Source organism: Brachyhypopomus gauderio, unplaced genomic scaffold (genome assembly GCF_052324685.1).
Source record: "Brachyhypopomus gauderio isolate BG-103 unplaced genomic scaffold, BGAUD_0.2 sc835, whole genome shotgun sequence".
NCBI classification, from domain to species: domain Eukaryota; kingdom Metazoa; phylum Chordata; class Actinopteri; order Gymnotiformes; family Hypopomidae; genus Brachyhypopomus; species Brachyhypopomus gauderio.
The window spans coordinates 265-6,107 of NW_027507655.1; the positions used below are offsets into that span (position 1 = coordinate 265).

The following is a 5,843-nucleotide window of genomic DNA, read 5'->3' on the forward strand; positions in this document are numbered from 1 at the left end:
AGCCAAGGATGGAAGAAACCCCGGCGAGATGAAGAGAGAAGATAGTTAGGTCGACTGAGGCCCCTGCGTGGGCAAGGTTGCCGGCAAGAGGGGGGTAGACAGTTCAAGCCGGTCCCGGCCCCTGCTTCAACCCCGGAGGATGCAAGGAGTAGAAGAAATGAGGGGGGTAATAATCAGAAGCTTATGTTGTTTATTCGTGGGAATGCTATGTCAGGAGCGCCAAGTATTAGGGGAATTAATCAGTTGCCAAATCCGCCAATCATGATTGGTATAACCATGAAGAAGATTATTACGAAAGCGTGGGCAGTAACAATTACATTATAAATCTGATCGTCACCCATAAGAGCTCCGGGTTGGCTTAGTTCTGCTCGGATTAAAAGGCTTAAGGCTGTACCTACCCTACTATTCCAGCTCATGCACCAAATACTATATAGAGGGTGCCAATGTCTTTGTGGTTGGTTGAAAAGAATCAACGTGTGATGGCCACAGGTAGAATGGCTGAAGTCAAGCGGTGGATTGTAGCTCCGTGTATAGAGGTTTGAGTCCTCTTTCTACCAGGGCCCCGTGGTGAGTATCACATCAGATTGCAAATCTGAAGACGCCGGCTAATTGCCCGCCGGGGCTTTCCCCGCCTTTTTCAAGGCGGCGGGGAAAGTAGATGGATGCTCGCTGGTTTGAGCGCTTAGCTGTTAACTAAGAGTTTGTAGGATCGAGGCCTTCCCATCTAGAAAGGCTTTAGCTTAATTAAAGTGTTTGAGTTGCATTCAGAAGATGTGGGATAAAGTCCCGCAAGTCTTATCAGGGAGTAGGAGATTTTCACTCCTGCTTAGGGCTTTGAAGGCCCTTGGTCTTAATGCTATCCTAAATCCCTAAAGGGTGAGGGTGAGAATAAGAGGGGTAAGGGGTAGAAGGGTTAATGTGGTGGCTGCTAGGAGGGCTGTGGGGAGGGTTTTTTGGTGGGTTGGCAGTCGTCAAGGCGAAGTGGTGTTATTTGTGCTGGGGGATGTGGTAAGGGTCATTGTGTAGCAGAGTCGAAGGTAGAAGTACAGGCTTAGTAGGGCGCTAAGGGCTATAATTGTTGCCAAGATTGGTAGTTCTTGTTTTGTTAGTTCTTGTAAAATAAGTCATTTTGGTGCGAAGCCTGTAAGTGGGGGGAGACCCCCAAGTGAGAGGAGGACAAGGGTTGCGGTTACTATAAGGAGGGGGGCTTTTGGTCAAGCAAGGGCAAGAGTATTAATTTTTGTTGTGGCTATTATTTTAAATGTTAGGAAGGCTGTAGATGTCATTAAAATATAAATTGTTAGGGTTAGGAGGGTTAGGTGGGGAGCAAATTGTATAATAATAATTATTCAGCCTAGGTGGGCGATTGATGAGTAGGCCAAAATTTTTCGTAGCTGGGTTTGATTGAGACCCCCCTCACCCTCCAACCAGGGCTGATAGGAGCCCTAGGGTTGTTAGCAGGTTTTGTTCTGTTGCCGGAGCAATTTGAATAGGAGTGCAAAAGGGGCTAGTTTTTGTCAGGTTGACAAGATAGTCCGGTGGTTAGGTCTAAGCCTTGGAGAACTTCGGGGAGTCAGAAGTGAAGGGGGGCAAGGCCAATTTTTAGTGCTAGGGCTATTGTGACAAGAGTTGTTGGGATTGGATGGGAAAGGTGGTCGATAGCTCATTCACCAGAAATTCAGGCGTTTGTGGTGCTTGCAAATAGGATTGTTGCAGCTGCGGTTGCTTGTATGAGGAAATATTTGGTAGTTGCCTCAGTGGCTCGTGGGTGATGGTGTTGTGCTATAAGTGGTAGGATGGCTAAAGTGTTAATTTCGAGGCCCATTCATGCGAGGAGTCAGTGGGTACTCGCGAAAGTAAGGGTTGTTCCGAGGCCTAAACAGGACAGGAGAATTACAAAAATGTGTGGGCTCATTAGTAGGGGCAGGGGTTTAACCTGCATTCTCGGGGTATGGGCCTGAAAGCTTATTTAGCTGACCTTACTAGAAGGTGGTGTAGTGGAAGCACCTGGAGTTTTGATCTCTTGGGTATGGGTTCGAGTCCCATCTTTCTAGGAGCTAAGGGGAGTTTAACCCCTATATGTCACTCTATCAAAGTGGTCCTTGGGCTTTCAGGCATAGCTCCAAACTTAGGGCTGCGGAGGGAGGCCGGCGAATGCAATAGGAAGTGCAGCGTGTCATAAGATTAAAGTGATGGTTAGTGGGAGGAAATTTTTTCAGAGCAAGTGTATAAGTTGGTCATAACGGAAGCGGGGGTAGGAGGCTCGGACTCAGAGGAAAACGATTGAAAGGAGGGCGGCTTTGGTTATAATGTTAGTTGAGGTAAGTTCGGGGAGGTAGGGGAGGAAGGATGCACCTAAAAATAAAATTACGGAGAGGGTATTTATAAAAAGGATGTTGGCGTATTCGGCTAAGAAGAATAGGGCGAATGGGCCTCCTGCATATTCAACATTAAAGCCGGAGACTAGTTCTGATTCTCCTTCTGTTAGGTCGAAGGGGGCTCGATTTGTTTCTGCTAGCGTTGAAATATATCATATTGCGGCAAGGGGTCAGGCTGGAAATAAAAATCAGATTGTTTCTTGTGCTGTGTTAAATGTTTGAAGGGTAAAGTCAGCGGCAAAGATAATAACGGATAGGAGGATGAGGCCAAGGCTAATTTCGTAGGAGATGGTTTGAGCTACGGCTCGGATGGCACCAAATAAGGCATATTTTGAGTTTGAGGCTCAGCCTGAACCAAGGAGGGAGTAGACGGTGAGGCTTGATAGGGCTAGAATAAAGAGAATGCCTAAGTTTAGGTTTAATATTGAATATGGTATTGGTATGGGGGTCCAGAGGATTAGGGCTAGAGAGAGGGCTAGCGTGGGGGCGGCAAGGAATAGGAAGGGGGAAGAGGTAGATGGGCGTGCGGGCTCCTTAATAAATAATTTTACGCCGTCTGCAATTGGTTGGAGGAGGCCGTAAGGGCCTACTACATTTGGGCCTTTTCGTAGTTGTATATAGCTTAATACTTTTCGTTCAATTAGTGTTAGGAAGGCAACTGCAAGTAGGACTGGGACAATGTAGGCTAGGAGGTTAATTAGGTGTGCAATAATTAAGAAGGGGATTTGAACCCCTGGTTGAAAGGGCTTAGGCCTTTTGCAATTACCGGGCTCTGCCATCTTAATATATCCTTATTTTGGTTTGGATTGTGCTTGTCTTTGCTTGATTTAGTTGTTTTCGTCAAGTGGGCGGGGGGCGTGCTTGCAGTATTGGCCCCGTCCCTCCGGTCCTTTCGTACTAGGAGGGGCTGCTATATAGATAGAAACTGACCTGGATTTCTCCGGTCTGAACTCAGATCACGTAGGACTTTAATCGTTGAACAAACGAACCCTTAATAGCGGCTGCACCATTAGGATGTCCTGATCCAACATCGAGGTCGTAAACCCCCTTGTCGATAGGAACTCTAGAAGAGGATTGCGCTGTTATCCCTAGGGTAACTTGGTTCGTTGATCGGCAAGGAGCCGGATCTGTAGGTCAGAGGTTCTGATATTTAGAGGGGTTACTCTTAATTTTAGGGGAGTCCCATGCCACGTGGAGGCTTTGTTTTCCTCCATTGTCGCCCCAACCGAAGATGTGGGCCATAGCTATTGAGTTTAAAGCTGAGTAATGGGCTTATTGACATAGTTGGCTTATATCTTAAGCTCCAAAGGGTCTTCTCGTCTTATATTTTTATGTCCGCTTCTGCACGGGCAGATCAATTTCACTGACTTGAAAGGGGAGACAGTAAAGCCCTCGTTATGCCATTCATACAGGTCTTCATTTAAAGGACAAGTGATTGCGCTACCTTTGCACGGTTAAAATACCGCGGCCGTTAAACAGTTGTCACTGGGCAGGCGGGACCTCCTATGTGGGGTGGGCAGGAGGCGGTGTTTTTGGTAAACAGGCGAGGCTAGTATTTGCCGAGTTCCTTCCTTTTCTTTTAGTCTTTCCTAGTTGTAGCCCTCCAGTGTGGGGTTAACGATTTGGTGTCTGTGGAGTTTTCTTGTTTTATATTAAAATACACAGTGCCCTCTTTAATTGGGCTCGTTAATTATCAGTGGCGGGTCCGATCTGACTTACACTTGGGCTGGGAGAAGGGGTTGCCCTTCTTGTTACTCATTCTAGCAGGATCTTTTCCATGCATGCATGGAAGGGCCTAGTAGGGTTAGGGGTTTGGGATTTAGTGCTTGAATTGTAGGCTTTTGTCTGTTCGAGCTTTAACGCTTTCTATACGGGTGGCTGCTTTTAGGCCCACCGGGGCAGTAGTCTTGTAGCATATAGTCCTTAACCTCCTGGTAAGGTTGTGTCCTGGGTCATGGGAGCTGTCCCTCCTTTGACTAACTCTCGTGTCTTTCTCAGGCCCTTGCTTACGGATGTGTTGTGGGGGGAGGAGAACGAGGCTGAACTTTTATCCAATTCTTAGGCAACCAGCTATTACCAAGTTCGATAGATATGTCATCACTACCCGGAGATCTTTCCACTCTTTTGCCACAGAGACGGATGTGCCCTATATGGCTGTCTCGGGGTAGCTCACTTGGTTTCGGGGGGGCTGAACTAAAGCGCTCTTTGCTCAGGGTTTCTAACTAGATCATGATGCAAAAGGTACGAGGTTGTAGCTCTGCTTTTTTATGCTTGGATGGTTTATTTCATTTCTTTTTCAGCTTTCCCTTGCGGTACTTTTTTATTGCGCTGTGGAACCTTTTCTGTCGCCCATACTCAGGTTGAAGAATGTTTTATTTTGGATTTTTGGGGTAAGTAGAATGTAATATATTGGTGGGGTATTCTGTAAATTAGGCTAGCTATTTGGCTCAGAGCGATTCAGTTCGCATGAATGTCTTCTCGGTGTAAGGGAGATGCTTGGCTTCTCAGCCACGCTCTGGTTATTCCAAGTGCACCTTCCGGTACACTTACCATGTTACGACTTTCCTCCCTGAATCATGGGTTTATGTTTATATAATTGGTTATTAGTTGAATAGGGAGGGTGACGGGCGGTGTGTGCGTGTCTCAGAGCCAGATTCAAAAGTACACTCTATTTACTTTTTACTACTAAATCCACCTTCGGGCACATGTTTCAGGGTGCCTTTTGTGATAGTCTATGATAGAAAATGTAGCCCACTTCTATCCCACCTCGTACGCTACACCTCGGCCTGACATTTTGGGGTAGTCCCTTCTTGCCTACTATTTTCCCTTCATGGGGTTGGCTGATGACGGCGGTATATAGGCGGAGAAAACAAGAGGTGGTGAGGTTAAACGGGGGTTATCGGTTCTAGAGCAGGCTCCTCTAGGTGGGTCTGAGTCACCGCCAAGTCCTTTGAGTTTTAAGCTAGTGCTCGTAGTACTCGGGCGGATGCTTGCAGTAGGGTGGTATCTAAGTTTATGGCTAAGCATAGTGGGGTATCTAATCCCAGTTTGTTTCTTAGCTTTCGTGGGGTCAGGCGGGATAAAGCTACTTTTGTGTTTGGGCTTCGTGTTTCCAGAAAACGTACGACGGCCTGGGAAATATTTGGCTTTAATTGTTTGTACTCCTTAACCACGCTTTACGCCGGGGCTATCAACTGGGGCCTCTCGTATGACCGCGGTGGCTGGCACGAGTTTTACCGGCCCTATTAGTCTTAACTAAGTCAAGTTTTCACTTATAGCTTAATGTTTGTTACTGCTGAATACCCTTGAGGGAGTGGCGAAGCAAGGCGTTTTGGGCTAATGGGTGTGCCTGATACCTGCTCCTCATCTTCGGGTGGAAGGTTGAGGGCATTCTCACGGGGGTGCGGATACTTGCATGTATAAAATTGGACTATAGCTGATAGTAAAGTCAGGACCAAGCCTTTG

General features: G+C 46.9%; 1 non-coding gene across 1 annotated transcript; it reads right to left on the reverse strand.

The window, feature by feature from the left end:
- Window positions 1-4,895: 4,895 nt before the first annotated feature.
- Window positions 4,896-5,843, reverse strand: LOC143508208 (18S ribosomal RNA). The gene has a single exon (XR_013129235.1). It is a non-coding gene; the product is annotated as an 18S ribosomal RNA (ribosomal RNA).